Source organism: Camelus bactrianus, chromosome 34 (genome assembly GCF_048773025.1).
Source record: "Camelus bactrianus isolate YW-2024 breed Bactrian camel chromosome 34, ASM4877302v1, whole genome shotgun sequence".
NCBI classification, from domain to species: Eukaryota; Metazoa; Chordata; class Mammalia; order Artiodactyla; family Camelidae; genus Camelus; species Camelus bactrianus.
In genome coordinates this window covers 24204010-24225929 of record NC_133572.1, presented here as the reverse complement: position 1 = coordinate 24225929, position 21920 = coordinate 24204010, and positions in this window count along the sequence as shown.

Genomic DNA, 21920 nt, shown 5'->3' with positions numbered 1-21920 from the left:
CGTTCCCTTGGTGCTAGATGAACGAACGTCTCTCCACTTGCTAGGTTCTGAGAGATAAATGTTTGTGAAAGCCGTCCTTCACCTAGCTTGTTGGGAACACAAAGTTTCTTTTCAGTTGCAAGCTCCATTCCATACATATATATGGAGAAGTACTAGCCCCAACTCGGTTTTACAGTGAAAACTGCAGGAACTTCAAACATGCACTAGGAAACAGACTGAGAAAGCAGAGAAAAAGTGTCTCCTGCAACCCGTTCCCTTGGTGCTAGATGAACGAACGTCTCTCCACTTGCTCAGTTCTGAGAGAAAAGTGTGTGTGAAAGCCGTCCTTCACCTAGCTTGTTGGGAACACAAAGTTTCTTTTCAGTTGCAAACTCCATTCCATACATATATATGGGGAGGTACTAGCTCCAACTCTGTTTTACAGTGAAAACTGCAGGAACTTCAAACCGGCACTAGGAAACAGACTGAGAAAGCAGAGAAAAAGTGTCCCCTGCAACCCGTTCCCTTGGTGCTAGATGAACGAACGTCTCTCCACTTGCTCAGTTCTGAGAGATAAGTTTGTGTGAGAGCCGTCCTTCACCTAGCTTGTTGGGAACACAAAGTTTCTTTTCAGTTGCAAACTCCATTCCATACATATATATGGGGAGGTACTAGCTCCAACTCGGTTTTACAGTGAAAACTGCAGGAACATCAAACCGGCACTAGGAAACAGACTGAGAAAGCAGAGAAAAAGTGTCTCCTGCAACCCGTTCCCTTGGTGCTAGATGAACGAACGTCTCTCCACTTGCTCAGTTCTGAGAGATAAGTGTGTGTGAAAGCCGTCCTTCACCTAGCTTGTTGGGAACACAAAGTTTCCTTTCAGTTGCAAACTCCATTCCATACATATAAATGGGGAGGTACTAGCCCCAACTCGGTTTTACAGTGAAAACTGCAGGAACTTCAAACCGGCACTAGGAAACAGACTGAGAAAGCAGAGAAAAAGTGACTCCTGCAACCCGTTCCCTTGGTGCTAGATGAACGAACGTCTCTCCACTTGCTCAGTTCTGAGAGATAAGTGTGTGTGAAAGCCGTCCTTCACCTAGCTTGTTGGGAACACAAAGTTTCTTTTCAGTTGCAAACTCCATTCCATACATATATATGGGAAGGTACTAGCCCCAACTCGATTTTACAGTGAAAACAGCAGGAATTTCAAACCGGAACTAGGAAACAGACTGAGAAAGCAGAGAAAAAATGTCTCCTGCAACCCGTTCCCTTGGTGCTAGATGAACGAACGTCTCTCGACTTGTTCAGTTCTGAGAGATAAGTGTGTGTGAAAGCCGTCCTTCACCTAGCTTGTTGGGAACACAAAGTTTCTTTTCAGTTGCAAACTCCATTCCATACATATATATGGGAAGGTACTAGCTCCAACTCGGTTTTACAGTGAAAACTGCAGGAACTTCAAACCGGCACTAGGAAACAGACTGAGAAAGCAGAGAAAAAGTGTCTCCTGCAACCCGTTCCCTTGGTGCTAGATGAACGAACGTCTCTCCACTTGCTCAGTTCTGAGAGATAAGTGTGTGTGAAAGCCGTCCTTCACCTAGCTTGTTGGGAACACAAAGTTTCTTTTCAGTTGCAGGCTCCATTCCATACATATATATGGGATGTACTAGCCCCAACTCGGTTTTACAGTGAAAACTGCAGGAACTTCAAACCGGCACTAGGAAACAGACTGAGAAAGCAGAGAAAAAATGTCTCCTGCAACCTGTTCCCTTGGTGCTAGATGAACGAACGTCTCTCCACTTGCTCAGTTCTGAGAGATAAGTGTGTGTGAGAGCCGTCCTTCACCTAGCTTGTTGGGAACACAAAGTTTCTTTTCAGTTGCAAACTCCATTCCATACATATATATGGGTAGGTACTAGCCCCAACTCTGTTTTACAGTGAAAACTGCAGGAACTTCAAACCGGCACTAGGAAACAGACTGAGAAAGCAGAGAAAAAGTGTCTCCTGCAACCCGTTCCATTGGTGCTAGATGAACGAACGTCTCTCCACTTGCTCAGTTCTGAGAGATAAGTGTGTGTGAAAGCCGTCCTTCACCTAGCTTGTTGGGAACACAAAGTTTCTTTTCAGTTGTAAACTCCATTCCATACATATATATGGGGAGGTACTAGCCCCAACTCGGTTTTACAGTGAAAACTGCAGGAACTTCAAACCGGCACTAGGAAACAGACTGAGAAAGCAGAGAAAAAGTGTCTCCTGCAACCCGTTCCCTTGGTGCTAGATGAACGAACGTCTCTCGACTTGCTCAGTTGTGAGAGATAAGTGCGTGTGAAAGCCGTCCTTCACCTAGCTTGTTGGGAACACAAAGTTTCTTTTCAGTTGCAAACTCCATTCCATACATATATATGGGGAGGTACTAGCTCCAACTCGGTTTTACAGTGAATACTGCAGGAACTTCAAACCAGCACTAGGAAACAGACTGAGAAACAGAGAAAAAGTGTCTCCTGCAACCCGTTCCCTTGGTGCTAGATGAACGAACGTCTCTCCACTTGCTAGGTTCTGAGAGAAAATGTTTGTGAAAGCCGTCCTTCAACTAGCTTGTTGGGAACACAAAGTTTCTTTTCAGTTGCAAGCTCCATTCCATACATATATATGGAGAAGTACTAGCCCCAACTCGGTTTTACAGTGAAAACTGCAGGAACTTCAAACATGCACTAGGAAACAGACTGAGAAAGCAGAGAAAAAGTGTCTCCTGCAACCCGTTCCCTTGGTGCTAGATGAACGAACGTCTCTCCACTTGCTCAGTTCTGAGAGAAAAGTGTGTGTGAAAGCCGTCCTTCACCTAGCTTGTTGGGAACACAAAGTTTCTTTTCAGTTGCAAACTCCATTCCATACATATATATGGGGAGGTACTAGCTCCAACTCTGTTTTACAGTGAAAACTGCAGGAACTTCAAACCGGCACTAGGAAACAGACTGAGAAAGCAGAGAAAAAGTGTCCGCTGCAACCCGTTCCCTTGGTGCTAGATGAACGAACGTCTCTCCACTTGCTCAGTTCTGAGAGATAAGTTTGTGTGAGAGCCGTCCTTCACCTAGCTTTTTGGGAACACAAAGTTTCTTTTCAGTTGCAAACTCCATTCCATACATATATATGGGGAGGTACTAGCTCCAACTCGGTTTTACAGTGAAAACTGCAGGAACATCAAACCGGCACTAGGAAACAGACTGAGAAAGCAGAGAAAAAGTGTCTCCTGCAACCCGTTCCCTTGGTGCTAGATGAACGAACGTCTCTCCACTTGCTCAGTTCTGAGAGATAAGTGTGTGTGAAAGCCGTCCTTCACCTAGCTTGTTGGGAACACAAAGTTTCCTTTCAGTTGCAAACTCCATTCCATACATATAAATGGGGAGGTACTAGCCCCAACTCGGTTTTACAGTGAAAACTGCAGGAACTTCAAACCGGCACTAGGAAACAGACTGAGAAAGCAGAGAAAAAGTGACTCCTGCAACCCGTTCCCTTGGTGCTAGATGAACGAACGTCTCTCCACTTGCTCAGTTCTGAGAGATAAGTGTGTGTGAAAGCCGTACTTCACCTAGCTTGTTGGGAACACAAAGTTTCTTTTCAGTTGCAAACTACATTCCATACATATATATGGGAAGGTACTAGCCCCAACTCGATTTTACAGTGAAAACAGCAGGAATTTCAAACCGGAACTAGGAAACAGACTGAGAAAGCAGAGAAAAAATGTCTCCTGCAACCCGTTCCCTTGGTGCTAGATGAACGAACGTCTCTCGACTTGTTCAGTTCTGAGAGATAAGTGTGTGTGAAAGCCGTCCTTCACCTAGCTTGTTGGGAACACAAAGTTTCTTTTCAGTTGCAAACTCCATTCCATACATATATATGGGAAGGTACTAGCTCCAACTCGGTTTTACAGTGAAAACTGCAGGAACTTCAAACCGGCACTAGGAAACAGACTGAGAAAGCAGAGAAAAAGTGTCTCCTGCAACCCGTTCCCTTGGTGCTAGATGAACGAACGTCTCTCCACTTGCTCAGTTCTGAGAGATAAGTGTGTGTGAAAGCCGTCCTTCACTTAGCTTGTTGGGAACACAAAGTTTCTTTTCAGTTGCAGGCTCCATTCCATACATATATATGGGAGGTACTAGCCCCAAATCGGTTTTACAGTGAAAACTGCAGGAACTTCAAACCGGCACTAGGAAACAGACTGATAAAGCAGAGAAAAAGTGTCTCCTGCAACCCGTTCCCTTGGTGCTAGATGAACGAACGTCTCTCCACTTGCTCAGTTCTGAGAGATAAGTGTGTGTGAAAGCCGTTCTTCACCTAGATGTTGGGAACACAAAGTTTCTTTTCAGTTGCAAACTCCATTCCATACATATATATGGGGAGGTACTAGCTCCAAATCGGTTTTACAGTGAAAACTGCAGGAACTTCAAACCGGCACTAGGAAACAGACTGAGAAAGCTGAGAAAAAGTGTCTCCTGCAACCCGTTCCCTTGGTGCTAGATGAACGAACGTCTCTCCACTTGCTCAGTTCTGAGAGATAAGTGTGTGTGAAAGCCGTCCTTCACCTAGCTTGTTGGGAACACAAAGTTTCTTTTCAGTTGCAAACTCCATTCCATACATATATATGGGGAGGTACTAGCCCCAACTCGGTTTTACAGTGAAAACTGCAGGAACCTCAAACCGGCACTAGGAAACAGACTGAGAAAGCAGAGAAAAAGTGTCTCCTGCAACCCGTTCCCTTGGTGCTAGATGAACGAACGTCTCTCCACTTGCTCAGTTCTGAGAGATAAGTGTGTGTGAAAGCCGTCCTTCACCTAGCTTGTTGGGAACACAAAGTTTCTTTTCAGTTGCAAACTCCATTCCATACATATATATGGGGAGGTACTAGCCCCAACTCTGTTTTATAGTGAAAACTGCAGGAACTTCAAACCGGCACTAGGAAACAGACTGAGAAAGCAGAGAAAAAGTGTCTCCTGCAACCCGTTCCCTTGGTGCTAGATGAACGAACGTCTCTCGACTTGCTCAGTTCTGAGAGATAAGTGTGTGTGAAAGCCGTCCTTCACCTAGCTTGTTGGGAACACAAAGTTTCTTTTCAGTTGCAGGCTCCATTCCATACATATATATGGGCAGGTACTAGCTCCAACTCGGTTTTACAGTGAAAACGGCAGGAACTTCAAACCGGCACTAGGAAACAGACTGAGAAAGCAGAGAAAAAGTGTCTATTGCAACCCGTTCCCTTGGTGCTAGATGAACGAACGTCTCTCCACTTGCTCAGTTCTGAGAGATAAGTGTGTGTGAAAGCCGTCCTTCACCTAGCTTGTTGGGAACACAAAGTTTCTTTTCAGTTGCAAACTCCATTCCATACATATATATGGGGAGGTACTAGCCCCAACTCTGTTTTACAGTGAAAACTGCAGGAACTTCAAACCGGCACTAGGAAACAGACTGAGAAAGCAGAGAAAAAGTGTCTCCTGCAACCCGTTCCATTGGTGCTAGATGAACGAACGTCTCTCCACTTGCTCAGTTCTGAGAGATAAGTGTGTGTGAAAGCCGTCCTTCACCTAGCTTGTTGGGAACACAAAGTTTCTTTTCAGTTGCAAACTCCATTCCATACATATATATGGGGAGGTACTAGCCCCAACTCGGTTTTACAGTGAAAACTGCAGGAACTTCAAACCGGCACTAGGAAACAGACTGAGAAAGCAGAGAAAAAGTGTCTCCTGCAACCCGTTCCCTTGGTGCTAGATGAACGAACGTCTCTCCACTTGCTCAGTTCTGAGAGATAAGTGTGTGTGAAAGCCGTCCTTCACCTAGCTTGTTGGGAACACAAAGTTTCTTTTCAGTTGCAAACTCCATTCCATACATATATATGGGGAGGTACTAGCTCCAACTCGGTTTTACAGTGAAAACTGCAGGAACTTCAAACCAGCACTAGGAAACAGACTGAGAAACAGAGAAAAAGTGTCTCCTGCAACCCGTTCCCTTGGTGCTAGATGAACGAACGTCTCTCCACTTGCTAGGTTCTGAGAGATAAGTGTTTGTGAAAGCCGTCCTTCACCAAGCTTGTTTGGAACACAAAGTTTCTTTTCAGTTGCAAGCTCCATTCCATACATATATATGGAGAAGTACTAGCCCCAACTCGGTTTTACAGTGAAAACTGCAGGAACTTCAAACATGCACTAGGAAACAGACTGAGAAAGCAGAGAAAAATTGTCTCCTGCAACCCGTTCCCTTGGTGCTAGATGAACGAACGTCTCTCCACTTGCTCAGTTCTGAGAGAAAAGTGTGTGTGAAAGCCGTCCTTCACCTAGCTTGTAGGGAACACAAAGTTTCTTTTCAGTTGCAAACTCCATTCCATACATATATATGGGAAGGTACTAGCTCCAACTCGGTTTTACATTGAAAACTGCAGGAACTTCAAACCGGCACTAGGAAACAGACTGAGAAAGCAGAGAAAAATTGTCTCCTGCAACCCGTTCCCTTGGTGCTAGATGAACGAACGTCTCTCCACTTGCTCAGTTCTGAGAGATAAGTGTGTGTGAAAGCCGTCCTTCACCTAGCTTGTTGGGAACACAAAGTTTCTTTTCAGTTGCAAACTCCATTCCATACATATATATGGGAAGGTACTAGCTCCAACTCGGTTTTACAGTGAAAACTGCAGGAACTTCAAACCGGCACTAGGAAACAGACTGAGAAAGCAGAGAAAAAGTGTCTCCTGCAACCCGTTCCCTTGGTGCTAGATGAACGAACGTCTCTCCACTTGCTCAGTTCTGAGAGATAAGTGTGTGTGAAAGCCGTCCTTCACCTAGCTTGTTGGGAACACAAAGTTTCTTTTCAGTTGCAGGCTCCATTCCATACATATATATGGGAGGTACTAGCCCCAACTCGGTTTTACAGTGAAAACTGCAGGAACTTCAAACCGGCACTAGGAAACAGACTGATAAAGCAGAGAAAAAGTGTCTCGTGCAACCCGTTCCCTTGGTGCTAGATGAACGAACGTCTCTCCACTTGCTCAGTTCTGAGATATAAGTGTGTGTGAAAGCCGTCCTTCACCTAGCTTGTTGGGAACACAAAGTTTCTTTTCAGTTGCAAACTCCATTCCATACATATATATGGGGAGGTACTAGCTCCAACTCGGTTTTACAGTGAAAACTGCAGGAACTTCAAACCAGCACTAGGAAACAGACTGAGAAACAGAGAAAAAGTGTCTCCTGCAACCCGTTCCCTTGGTGCTAGATGAACGAACGTCTCTCCACTTGCTAGGTTCTGAGAGATAAGTGTTTGTGAAAGCCGTCCTTCACCTAGCTTGTTGGGAACACAAAGTTTCTTTTCAGTTGCAAGCTGCATTCCATACATATATATGGAGAAGTACTAGCCCCAACTCGGTTTTACAGTGAAAACTGCAGGAACTTCAAACATGCACTAGGAAACAGACTGAGAAAGCAGAGAAAAAGTGTCTCCTGCAACCCGTTCCCTTGGTGCTAGATGAACGAACGTCTCTCCACTTGCTCAGTTCTGAGAGAGAAGTGTGTGTGAAAGCCGTCCTTCACCTAGCTTGTTGGGAACACAAAGTTTCTTTTCAGTTGCAAACTCCATTCCATACATATATATGGGGAGGTACTAGCTCCAACTCGGTTTTACAGTGAAAACTGCAGGAACTTCAAACCGGCACTAGGAAACAGACTGAGAAAGCAGAGAAAAAGTGTCCCCTGCAACCCGTTCCCTTGGTGCTAGATGAACGAACGTCTCTCCACTTGCTCAGTTCTGAGAGATAAGTGTGTGTGAAAGCCGTCCTTCACCTAGCTTGTTGGGAACGCAAAGTTTCTTTTCAGTTGCAAACTCCATTCCATACATATATATGGGGAGGTACTAGCTCCAACTCGGTTTTACAGTGAAAACTGCAGGAACTTCCAACCAGCACTAGGAAACAGACTGAGAAACAGAGAAAAAGTGTCTCCTGCAACCCGTTCCCTTGGTGCTAGATGAACGAACGTCTCTCCACTTGCTCAGTTCTGAGAGATAAGTGTGTGTGAAAGCCGTCCTTCACCTAGCTTGTTGGGAACACAAAGTTTCTTTTCAGTTGCCGGCTCCATTCCATACATATATATGGGCAGGTACTAGCTCCAACTCGGTTTTACAGTGAAAACGGCAGGAACTTCAAACCGGCACTAGGAAACAGACTGAGAAAGCAGAGAAAAAGTGTCTATTGCAACCCGTTCCCTTGGTGCTAGATGAACGAACGTCTCTCCACTTGCTCAGTTCTGAGAGATAAGTGTGTGTGAAAGCCGTCCTTCACCTAGCTTGTTGGGAACACAAAGTTTCTTTTCAGTTGCAGGCTCCATTCCATACATATATATGGGCAGGTACTAGCTCCAAATCGGTTTTACAGTGAAAACGGCAGGAACTTCAAACCGGCACTAGGAAACAGACTGAGAAAGCAGAGAAAAAGTGTCTATTGCAACCCGTTCCCTTGGTGCTAGATGAACGAACGTCTCTCCACTTGCTCAGTTCTGAGAGATAAGTGTGTGTGAAAGCCGTCCTTCACCTAGCTTGTTGGGAACACAAAGTTTCTTTTCAGTTGCAAACTCCATTCCATACATATATATGGGGAGGTACTAGCCCCAACTCTGTTTTACAGTGAAAACTGCAGGAACTTCAAACCGGCACTAGGAAACAGACTGAGAAAGCAGAGAAAAAGTGTCTATTGCAAACCGTTCCCTTGGTGCTAGATGAACGAACGTCTCTCGACTTGCTCATTTCTGAGAGATAAGTGTGTGTGAAAGCCGTCCTTCACCTAGCTTGTTGGGAACACAAATTTCTTTTCAGTTGCAAACTCCATTCCATACATATATATGGGTAGGTACTAGCTCCAACTCGGTTTGACAGAGAAAACTGCAGGAACTTCAAACCGGCACTAGGAAACAGACTGAGAAAGCAGAGAAAAAGTGTCCCCTGCAACCCGTTCCATTGGTGCTAGATGAACGAACGTCTCTCCACTTGCTCAGTTCTGAGAGATAAATGTGTGTGAGAGCCGTCCTTCACTTAGCTTGTTGGGAACACAAAGTTTCTTTTCAGTTGCAAACTCCATTCCATACATATATATGGGGAGGTACTAGCTCCAACTCGGTTTTACAGTGAAAACTGCAGGAACTTCAAACCGGCACTAGGAAACAGACTGAGAAAGCAGAGAAAAAGTGTCTCCTGCAACCCGTTCCCTTGGTGCTAGATGAACGAACGTCTCTCCACTTGCTCAGTTCTGAGAGATACTTGTGTGTGAAAGCCGTCCTTCACCTAGCTTGTTGGGAACACAAAGTTTCTTTTCAGTTGCAAACTCCATTCAATACATGTATATGGGGAGGTACTAGCCCCAACTCGGTTTTACAGTGAAAACTGCAGGAACTTCAAACCGGAACTAGGAAACAGACTGAGAAAGCAGAGAAAAAATGTCTCCAGCAACCCGTTCCCTTGGTGCTAGATGAACGAACGTCTCTCGACTTGTTCAGTTCTGAGAGATAAGTGTGTGTGAAAGCCGTCCTTCACCTAGCTTGTTGGGAACACAAAGTTTCTTTTCAGTTGCAAACTCCATTCCATACATATATATGGGGAGGTACTAGCTCCAACTCGGTTTTACAGTGAAAACTGCAGGAATTTCAAACCGGCACTAGGAAACAGACTGAGAAAGCAGAGAAAAAGTGTCTATTGCAACCCGTTCCCTTGGTGCTAGATGAACGAACGTCTCTCCACTTGCTCAGTTCTGAGAGATAAGTGTGTGTGAAATCCGTCCTTCAACTAGTTTGTTGGGAACACAAAGTTTCTTTTCAGTAGCAAACACCATTCCATACATATATATGGGGAGGTACTAGCCCCAACTCGGTTTTACAGTGAAACTGCAGGAACTTCAAACCGGCACTAGGAAACAGACTGAGAAAGCAGAGAAATAATGTCCCCTGCAACCCGTTCCCTTGGTGCTAGATGAACGAACGACTCTCGACTTTCTCAGTTCTGAGAGATAAGTGTGTGTGAAAGCCGTCCTTCACCTAGCTTGTTGGGAACACAAAGTTTCTTTTCAGTTGCAAACTCCATTCCATACATATATATGGGGAGGTACTAGCTCCAACTTTGTTTTACAGTGAAAACTGCAGGAACTTCAAACCGGCACTATTAAACAGACTGAGAAAGCAGAGAAAAAGTGTCTCATGCAACCCGGTCCCTTGGTGCTAGATGAACGAACGTCTCTCCACTTGCTCAGTTCTGAGAGATAAGTGTGTGTGAAAGCCGTCCTTCACCTAGCTTGTTGGGAACACAAAGTTTCTTTTCAGTTGCAAACTCCATTTCATACATATATATGGGGAGGTAATAGCCCCAACTCGGTTTTACAGTGAAAACTGCAGGAACTTCAAACCGGCACTAGGAAACATACTTTGAAAGCAGAGAAAAAGTGTCTCCTGCAACCCGGTCCCTTGGTGCTAGATGAACGAACGTCTCTCCACTTGCTCAGTTCTGAGAGATAAGAGTGTGTGAAAGCCGTCCTTCACCTAGCTTGTTGGGAACACAAAGTTTCTTTTCAGTTGCAAACTCCATTCCATACATATATATGGGGAGGTACTAGCCCCAACTCTGTTTTACAGTGAAAACTGCAGGAACTTCAAACCGGCACTAGGAAACAGACTGAGAAAGCAGAGAAAAAGTGTCTCCTGCAACCCGTTCCATTGGTGCTAGATGAACGAACGTCTCTCCACTTGCTCAGTTCTGAGAGATAAGTGTGTGTGAAAGCCGTCCTTCACCTAGCTTGTTGGGAACACAAAGTTTCTTTTCAGTTGCAAACTCCATTCCATACATATATATGGGGAGGTACTAGCCCCAACTCGGTTTTACAGTGAAAACTGCAGGAACTTCAAACCGGCACTAGGAAACAGACTGAGAAAGCAGAGAAAAAGTGTCTATTGCAACCCGTTCCCTTGGTGCTAGATGAACGAACGTCTCTCCACTTGCTCAGTTCTGAGAGATAAGTGTGTGTGAAAGCCGTCCTTCACCTAGCTTGTTGGGAACACAAAGTTTCTTTTCAGTTGCAGGCTCCATTCCATACATATATATGGGCAGGTACTAGCTCCAAATCGGTTTTACAGTGAAAACGGCAGGAACTTCAAACCGGCACTAGGAAACAGACTGAGAAAGCAGAGAAAAAGTGTCTATTGCAACCCGTTCCCTTGGTGCTAGATGAACGAACGTCTCTCCACTTGCTCAGTTCTGAGAGATAAGTGTGTGTGAAAGCTGTCCTTCACCTAGCTTGTTGGGAACACAAAGTTTCTTTTCAGTTGCAAACTCCATTCCATACATATATATGGGGAGGTACTAGCCCCAACTCTGTTTTACAGTGAAAACTGCAGGAACTTCAAACCGGCACTAGGAAACAGACTGAGAAAGCAGAGAAAAAGTGTCTCCTGCAACCCGTTCCATTGGTGCTAGATGAACGAACGTCTCTCCACTTGCTCAGTTCTGAGAGATAAGTGTGTGTGAAAGCCGTCCTTCACCTAGCTTGTTGGGAACACAAAGTTTCTTTTCAGTTGCAAACTCCATTCCATACATATATATGGGGAGGTACTAGCCCCAACTCGGTTTTACAGTGAAAACTGCAGGAACTTCAAACCGGCACTAGGAAACATACTGAGAATGCAGAGAAAAAGTGTCTCCTGCAACCCGTTCCCTTGGTGCTAGATGAACGAACGTCTCTCGACTTGCTCATTTCTGAGAGATAAGTGTGTGTGAAAGCCGTCCTTCACCTAGCTTGTTGGGAACACAAATTTCTTTTCAGTTGCAAACTCCATTCCATACATATATATGGGTAGGTACTAGCTCCAACTCGGTTTGACAGAGAAAACTGCAGGAACTTCAAACCGGCACTAGGAAACAGACTGAGAAAGCAGAGAAAAAGTGTCCCCTGCAACCCGTTCCATTGGTGCTAGATGAACGAACGTCTCTCCACTTGCTCAGTTCTGAGAGATAAATGTGTGTGAGAGCCGTCCTTCACTTAGCTTGTTGGGAACACAAAGTTTCTTTTCAGTTGCAAACTCCATTCCATACATATATATGGGGAGGTACTAGCTCCAACTCGGTTTTACAGTGAAAACTGCAGGAACTTCAAACCGGCACTAGGAAACAGACTGAGAAAGCAGAGAAAAAGTGTCTCCTGCAACCCGTTCCCTTGGTGCTAGATGAACGAACGTCTCTCCACTTGCTCAGTTCTGAGAGATACTTGTGTGTGAAAGCCGTCCTTCACCTAGCTTGTTGGGAACACAAAGTTTCTTTTCAGTTGCAAACTCCATTCAATACATGTATATGGGTAGGTACTAGCCCCAACTCGGTTTTACAGTGAAAACTGCAGGAACTTCAAACCGGAACTAGGAAACAGACTGAGAAAGCAGAGAAAAAATGTCTCCTGCAACCCGTTCCCTTGGTGCTAGATGAACGAACGACTCTCGACTTTCTCAGTTCTGAGAGATATGTGTGTGTGAAAGCTGTCCTTCACCTAGCTTGTTGGGAAAACAAAGTTTCTTTTCAGTTGCAAACTTCATTCCATTCATATATATGGGGAGTTACTAGCTCCAACTCGGTTTTACAGTGAAAACTGCAGGAACTTCAAACCGGCACTAGGAAACAGACTGAGAAAGCAGAGAAAAAATGTCTCCTGCAACCCGTTCCCTTGGTGCTAGATGAACGAACGTCTCTCCACTTGCTCAGTTCTGAGAGATAAGTGTGTTAAATCCGTCCTTCAACTAGCTTGTTGGGAACACAAAGTTTCTTTTCAGTTGCAAACTCCATTCCATACATATATATGGGTAGGTACTAGCTCCAACACGGTTTGACAGTGAAAACTGCATTAACTTCAAACCGTCACTAAGACACAGACTTAGAAAGCAGAGAAAAAGTGTCTCCTGCAACCCGTTCCCTTGGTGCTAGATGAACGAACGTCTCTCCACTTGCTCAGTTCTGAGAGATAAGTGTGTGTGAAAGCCGTCCTTCACCTAGCTTGTTGGGAACACAAAGTTTCTTTTCAGTTGCAAACTCCATTTCATACATATATATGGGGAGGTACTAGCCCCAACTCGGTTTTACAGTGAAAACTGCAGGAACTTCAAACCGGCACTAGGAAACAGACTGAGAAAGCAGAGAAAAAATGTCTCCTGCAACCCGTTCCCTTGGTGCTAGATGAACGAACGACTCTCGACTTTCTCAGTTCTGAGAGATAAGTGTGTGTGAAAGCCGTCCTTCACCTAGCTTGTTGGGAACACAAAGTTTCTTTTCAGTTGCAAACTCCATTCCATACATATATATGGGGAAGTACTAGCTCCAACTCGGTTTTACAGTGAAAACTGCAGGAACTTCAAACCGGCACTAGGAAACTGACTGAGAAAGCAGAGAAAAAATGTCTCCTGCAACCCGTTCCCCTGGTGCTAGATGAACGAACGACTCTCAACTTTCTCAGTTCTCAGAGATAAGTGTGTGTGAAAGCCGTCCTTCACCTAGCTTGTTGGGAACACAAAGTTTCTATTCAGTTGCAAACTCCATTCAATACATATATATGGGGAGGTACTAGCCCCAACTCTGTTTTACAGTGAAAACTGCAGGAACTTCAAACCGGAACTAGGAAACAGACTGAGAAAGCAGAGAAAAAATGTCTCCTGCAACCCGTTCCCTTGGTGCTAGATGAACGAACGTCTCTCGACTTGTTCAGTTCTGAGAGATAAGTGTGTGTGAAAGCCGTCCTTCACCTAGCTTGTTGGGAACACAAAGTTTCTTTTCAGTTGCAAACTCCATTCCATACATATATATGGGAAGATACTAGCTCCAACTCGGTTTTACAGTGAAAACTGCAGGAACTTCAAACCGGCACTAGGAAACAGACTGAGAAAGCAGAGAAAAAGTGTCTCCTGCAACCCGTTCCCTTGGTGCTAGATGAACGAACGTCTCTCCACTTGCTCAGTTCTGAGAGATAAGTGTGTGTGAAAGCCGTCCTTCACCTTGCTTGTTGGGAACACAAAGTTTCTTTTCAGTTGCAGGCTCCATTGCATACATATATATGGGAGGTACTAGCCCCAACTCTGTTTTACAGTGAAAACTGCAGGAACTTCAAACCGGCACTAGGAAACAGACTGATAAAGCAGAGAAAAAGTGTCTCCTGCAACCCGTTCCCTTGGTGCTAGATGAACGAACGTCTCACCACTTGCTCAGTTCTGAGAGATAAGTGTGTGAAAGCCGTCCTTCACCTAGCTTGCTGGGAACACAAAGTTTCTTTTCAGTTGCAAACTCCATTCCATACATATATATGGGGAGGTACTAGCCCCAACTCTGTTTTACAGTGAAAACTGCAGGAACCTCAAACCGTCACTAGGAAACAGACTGAGAAAGCAGAGAAAAAGTGTCTCCTGCAACCCGTTCCCTTGGTGCTAGATGAACGAACGTCTCTCCACTTGCTCAGTTCTGAGAGATAAGTGTGTGTGAAAGCCGTCCTTCACCTAGCTTGTTGGGAACACAAAGTTTCTTTTCAGTTGCAAACTCCATTCCATACATATATATGGGGAGGTATTAGCTCCAACTCAGTTTTACAGTGAAAACGGCAGGAACTTCAAACAGGCACTAGGAAACAGACTGAGAAAGCAGAGAATAAGTGTCTCCTGCAACCCGTTCCCTTGGTGCTAGATGAACGAACATCTCTCCACTTGCTCATTTCTGAGAGATAAGTGTGTGTGAAAGCCGTCCTTCACCTAGCTTGTTGGGAACACAAAGTTTCTTTTCAGTTGCCAACTCCATTCCATACATATATATTGGGAGATACTAGCTCCAACTCGGTTTTACAGTGAAAACTGCAGGAACTTCAAACCGGCACTAGGAAACAGACTGAGAAAGCAGAGAAAAAGTGTCTCCTGCAACCCGTTCCCTTGGTGCTAGATGAACGAACTTCTCTCCACTTGCTGAGTTCTGAGAGATAAGTGTGTGTGAAAGCCGTCCTTCACCTAGCTTTTTGGGAACACAAACTTTCTTTTCAGTTGCAAACTCCATTCCATACATATATATGGGTAGGTACTAGCTCCAACACTGTTTGACAGTGAAAACTGCATTAAATTCCAACAGGCACTAAGAAACAGACTGAGAAAGCAGAGAAAAAGTGTCTCCTGCAACCCGTTCCCTTGGTGCTAGATGAACGAACGTCTCTCCACTTGCTAAGTTCTGAGAGATAAGTGTGTGTGAAAGCCGTCCTTCACCTAGCTTGTTGGGAACACAAAGTTTCTTTTCAGTTGCAAACTCCATTCCATACATATATATGGGGAGGTACTAGCCCCAACTCGGTTTTACAGTGAAAACTGCAGGAACTTCAAACCGGCACTAGGAAACAGACTGAGTAAGCAGAGAAAAAGTGTCTATTGCAACCCGTTTACTTGGTGCTAGATGAACGAACGTCTCTCCACTTGCTCAGTTCTGAGAGATAAGTGTGTGTGAAAGCCGTCCTTCACCTAGCTTGTTGGGAACACAAAGTTTCTTTTCAGTTGCAAACTCCATTCCATACATATATATGGGGAGGTACTAGCCCCAACTCTGTTTTACAGTGAAAACTGCAGGAACTTCAAACCGGCACTAGGAAACAGACTGAGAAAGCAGAGAAAAAGTGTCTCCTGCAACCCGTTCCATTGGTGCTAGATGAACGATCGTCTCTCCACTTGCTCAGTTCTGAGAGATAAGTGTGTGTGAAAGCCGTCCTTCAACTAGCTTGTTGGGAACACAAAGTTTCTTTTCAGTTGCAAACTCCATTCCATACATATATATGGGTAGGTACTAGCTCCAACACGGTTTGACAGTGAAAACTGCATTAACTTCAAACCGTCACTAAGAAACAGACAGAGAAAGCAGAGAAAAAGTGTCTCCTGCAACCCGTTCCATTGGTGCTAGATGAACGAACGTCTCTCCACTTGCTCAGTTCTGAGAGATAAGTGTGTTAAATCCGTCCTTCAACTAGCTTGTTGGGAACACAAAGTTTCTCTTCAGTTGCAAACCCCATTCCATACATATATATGGGTAGGTACTAGCTCCAACACGGTTTGACAGTGAAAACTGCATTAACTTCAAACCGTCACTAAGAAACAGACTTAGAAAGCAGAGAAAAAGTGTCTCCTGCAACCCGTTCCCTTGGTGCTAGATGAGCGAACGTCTCTCCACTTGCTCAGTTCTGAGAGATAAGTGTGTGTGAAAGCCGTCCTTCACCTAGCTTGTTAGGAACAGAAAGTTTCTTTTCAGTTGCAAACTCCATTTCATACATATATATGGGGAGGTAATAGCCCCAACTCGGTTTTACAGTGAAAACTGCAGGAACTTGAAACCGGCACTAGGAAACAGACTGAGAAAGCAGAGAAAAAATGTCTCCTGCAACCCGTTCCCTTGGTGGTAGATGAACGAACGTCTCTCCACTTGCTCAGTTCTGAGAGATAAGTGTGTGTGAAAGCCGTCCTTCACCTAGCTTGTTGGGAACACAAAGTTTCTTTTCAGATGCCAACTTCATTCCATACATATATATGGGGAGGTACTAGCCCCAACTCGGTTTTACACTGAAAACTGCATTAACTTCAAACCGGCACTAGGAAACAGACTGAGAAAGCAGAGAAAAAGTGTCTCCTGCAACCCGTTCCCTTGGTGCTAGATGAACGAACGTCTATCCACTTGCTAAGTTCTGAGAGATAATTGTGTGTGAAAGCCGTCCTTCACCTAGCTTGTTGGGAACACAAAGTTTCTTTTCAGTTGCAAACTCCATTCCATACATATATATGGGGAGGTACTAGCCCCAACTCGGTTTTACAGTGAAAACTGCAGGAACTTCAAACCGGCACTAGGAAACAGACTGAGAAAGCAGAGAAAAAATGTCTCCTGCAACCCGTTCCCTTGGTGCTAGATGAACGAACGACTCTCGACTTTCTCAGTTCTGAGAGATAAATGTGTGTGAAAGCCGTACTTCACCTAGCTTGTTGGGAACACAAAGTTTCTTTTCAGTTGCAAACTAAATTCCATACATATATATTGGGAAGTACTAGCTCCAACTCGGTTTTACAGTGAAAACTGCAGGAACTTCAAACCGGCACTAGGAAACTGACTGAGAAAGCAGAGAAAAAATGTCTCCTGCAACCCGTTCCCTTGGTGCTAGATGAACGAACGACTCTCGACTTTCTCAGTTCTCAGAGATAAGTGTGTGTGAAAGCCGTCCTTCACCTAGCTTGTTGGGAACACAAAGTTTCTTTTCAGTTGCAAACTCCATTCCATACATATATATGGGGAGGTACTAGCTCCAACTCGGTTTTACAGTGAAAACTGCTGGAACTTCAAACCGGCACTAGGAAACATACTGAGAAAGCAGAGAAAAAGTGTCTCCTGCAACCCGTTCCCTTGGTGCTAGATGAACGAAGGTCTCTCCACTTGCTCAGTTCTGAGAGATACGTGTGTGTGAAAGCCGTCCTTCACCTAGCTTGTTGGGAACACAAAGTTTCTTTTCAGTTGCAAACTCCATTCAATACATATATATGGGGAGGTACTAGCCCCAACTCGGTTTTACAGTGAAAACTGCAGGAACTTCAAACCGGAACTAGGAAACAGACTGAGAAAGCAGAGAAAAAATGTCTCCTGCAACCCGATCCCTTGGTGCTAGATGAACGAACGTTTCTCGACTTGTTCAGTTCTGAGAGATAAGTGTGTGTGAAAGCCGTCCTTCACCTAGCTTGTTGGGAACACAAAGTGTCTTTTCATTTGCAAACTCCATTCCATACATATATATGGGAAGGTACTAGCTCCAACTCGGTTTTACAGTGAAAACTGCAGGAACTTCAAACCGGCACTAGGAAACAGACTGAGAAAGCAGAGAAAAAATGTCTCCTGCAAACGGTTCCCTTGGTGCTAGATGAACGAACGTCTCTCCACTTGCTCAGTTCTGAGAGATAAGTGTGTGTGAAAGCCGTCCTTCACCTAGCTTGTTGGGAACACAAAGTTTCTTTTCAGTTGCAGGCTCCATTCCATACATATATATGGGAGGTACTAGCCCCAACTCGGTTTTACAGTGAAAACTGCAGGAACTTCAAACCGGCACTAGGAAACAGACTGATAAAGCAGAGAAAAAGTGTCTCCTGCAACCCGTTCCCTTGGTGCTAGATGAACGAACGTCTCTCCACTTGCTCACTTCTGAGAGATAAGTGTGTGAAAGCCGTCCTTCACCTAGCTTGTTGGGAACACAAAGTTTCTTTTCAGTTGCAAACTCCATTCCATACATACATATGGGGAGGTACTAGCTCCAACTCGGTTTTACAGTGAAAACTGCAGGAACTTCAAACCGGCACTAGGAAACAGACTGAGAAAGCAGAGAAAAAGTGTCTCCTGCAACCCGTTCCCTTGGTGCTAGATGAACGAACGTCTCTCCACTTGCTCAGTTCTGAGAGATACGTGTGTGTGAAAGCCGTCCTTCACCTAGCTTGTTGGGAACACAAAGTTTCTTTTCAGTTGCAAACTCCATTCAATACATATATATGGGGAGGTACTAGCCCCAACTCGGTTTTACAGTGAAAACTGCAGGAACTTCAAACCGGAACTAGGAAACAGACTGAGAAAGCAGAGAAAAAATGTCTCCTGCAACCCGATCCCTTGGTGCTAGATGAACGAACGTTTCTCGACTTGTTCAGTTCTGAGAGATAAGTGTGTGTGAAAGCCGTCCTTCACCTAGCTTGTTGGGAACACAAAGTGTCTTTGCATTTGCAAACTCCATTCCATACATATATATGGGAAGGTACTAGCTCCAACTCGGTTTTACAGTGAAAACTGCAGGAACTTCAAACCGGCACTAGGAAACAGACTGAGAAAGCAGAGAAAAAGTGTCTCCTGCAAACGGTTCCCTTGGTGCTAGATGAACGAACGTCTCTCCACTTGCTCACTTCTGAGAGATAAGTGTGTGAAAGCCGTCCTTCACCTAGCTTGTTGGGAACACAAAGTTTCTTTTCAGTTGCAAACTCCATTCCATACATACATATGGGGAGGTACTAGCTCCAACTCGGTTTTACAGTGAAAACTGCAGGAACTTCAAACCGGCACTAGGAAACAGACTGAGAAAGCAGAGAAAAAGTGTCTCCTGCAACCCGTTCCCTTGGTGCTAGATGAACGAACGTCTCTCCACTTGCTCAGTTCTGAGAGATAAGTGTGTGTGAAAGCCGTCCTTCACCTAGCTTGTTGGGAACACAAAGTTTCTTTTCAGTTGCAAACTCCATTCCATACATATATATGGGGAGGTACTAGCCCCAACTCTGTTTTACAATGAAAACTGCAGGAACTTCAAACCGGCACTAGGAAACAGACTGAGAAAGCAGAGAAAAAGTGTCTCCTGCAACCCGTTCCCTTGGTGCTAGATGAACGAACGTCTCTCCACTTGCTCAGTTCTGAGAGATAAGTGTGTGTGAAAGCCTTCCTTCACCTAGCTTGTTGGGAAAACAAAGTTTCTTTTCAGTTGCAAACTCCATTCCATACATATATATGGGGAGGTACTAGCTCCAACTCGGTTTTACAGTGAAAACTGCAGGAACTTCAAACCGGCACTAGGAAACATACTGAGAAAGCAGAGAAAAAGTGTCTCCTGCAACCCGTTCCCTTGGTGCTAGATGAACGATCGTCTCTCCACTTGCTCAGTTCTGAGAGATACGTGTGTGTGAAAGCCGTCCTTCACCTAGCTTGTTGGGAACACAAAGTTTCTTTTCAGTTGCAAACTCCATTCAATACATATATATGGGGAGGTACTAGCCCCAACTCGGTTTTACAGTGAAAACTGCAGGAACTTCAAACCGGAACTAGGAAACAGACTGAGAAAGCAGAGAAAAAATGTCTCCTGCAACCCGTTCTCTTGGTGCTAGATGAACGAACGTCTCTCGACTTGTTCAGTTCTGAGAGATAAGTGTGTGTGAAAGCCGTCCTTCACCTAGCTTGTTGGGAACACAAAGTTTCTTTTCAGTTGCAGGCTCCATTCCATACATATATATGGGAGGTACTAGCCCCAACTCGGTTTTACAGTGAAAACTGCAGGAACTTCAAACCGGCACTAGGAAACAGACTGATAAATCAGAGAAAAAGTGTCTCCTGCAACCCGTTCCCTTGGTGCTAGATGAACGAACGTCTCTCCACTTGCTCAGTTCTGAGAGATAAGTGTGTGAAAGCCGTCCTTCACCTAGCTTGTTGGGAACACAAAGTTTCTTTTCAGTTGCAAACTAAATTCCATACATATATATTGGGAAGTACTAGCTCCAACTCGGTTTTACAGTGAAAACTGCAGGAACTTCAAACCGGCACTAGGAAACTGACTGAGAAAGCAGAGAAAAAATGTCTCCTGCAACCCGTTCCCTTGGTGCTAGATGAACGAACGACTCTCGACTTTCTCAGTTCTCAGAGATAAGTGTGTGTGAAAGCCGTCCTTCACCTAGCTTGTTGGGAACACAAAGTTTCTTTTCAGTTGCAAACTCCATTCCATACATATATATGGGGAGGTACTAGCTCCAACTCGGTTTTACAGTGAAAACTGCTGGAACTTCAAACCGGCACTAGGAAACATACTGAGAAAGCAGAGAAAAAGTGTCTCCTGCAACCCGTTCCCTTGGTGCTAGATGAACGAAGGTCTCTCCACTTGCTCAGTTCTGAGAGATACGTGTGTGTGAAAGCCGTCCTTCACCTAGCTTGTTGGGAACACAAAGTTTCTTTTCAGTTGCAAACTCCATTCAATACATATATATGGGGAGGTACTAGCCCCAACTCGGTTTTACAGTGAAAACTGCAGGAACTTCAAACCGGAACTAGGAAACAGACTGAGAAAGCAGAGAAAAAATGTCTCCTGCAACCCGATCCCTTGGTGCTAGATGAACGAACGTCTCTCGACTTGTTCAGTTCTGAGAGATAAGTGTGTGTGAAAGCCGTCCTTCACCTAGCTTGTTGGGAACACAAAGTGTCTTTTCATTTGCAAACTCCATTCCATACATATATATGGGAAGGTACTAGCTCCAACTCGGTTTTACAGTGAAAACTGCAGGAACTTCAAACCGGCACTAGGAAACAGACTGAGAAAGCAGAGAAAAAGTGTCTCCTGCAAACGGTTCCCTTGGTGCTAGATGAACGAACGTCTCTCCACTTGCTCAGTTCTGAGAGATAAGTGTGTGTGAAAGCCGTCCTTCACCTAGCTTGTTGGGAACACAAAGTTTCTTTTCAGTTGCAGGCTCCATTCCATACATATATATGGGAGGTACTAGCCCCAACTCGGTTTTACAGTGAAAACTGCAGGAACTTCAAACCGGCACTAGGAAACAGACTGATAAAGCAGAGAAAAAGTGTCTCCTGCAACCCGTTCCCTTGGTGCTAGATGAACGAACGTCTCTCCACTTGCTCACTTCTGAGAGATAAGTGTGTGAAAGCCGTCCTTCACCTAGCTTGTTGGGAACACAAAGTTTCTTTTCAGTTTCAAACTCCATTCCATACATATATATGGGGAGGTACTAGCTCCAACTCGGTTTTACAGTGAAAACTGCAGGAACTTCAAACCGGCACTAGGAAACAGACTGAGAAAGCAGAGAAAAAGTGTCTCCTGCAACCCGTTCCCTTGGTGCTAGATGAACGAACGTCTCTCCACTTGCTCAGTTCTGAGAGATAAGTGTGTGTGAAAGCCGTCCTTCACCTAGCTTGTTGGGAACACAAAGTTTCTTTTCAGTTGCAAACTCCATTCCATACATATATATGGGGAGGTACTAGCCCCAACTCTGTTTTACAGTGAAAACTGCAGGAACTTCAAACCGGCACTAGGAAACAGACTGAGAAAGCAGAGAAAAAGTGTCTCCTGCAACCCGTTCCCTTGGTGCTAGATGAACGAACGTCTCTCCACT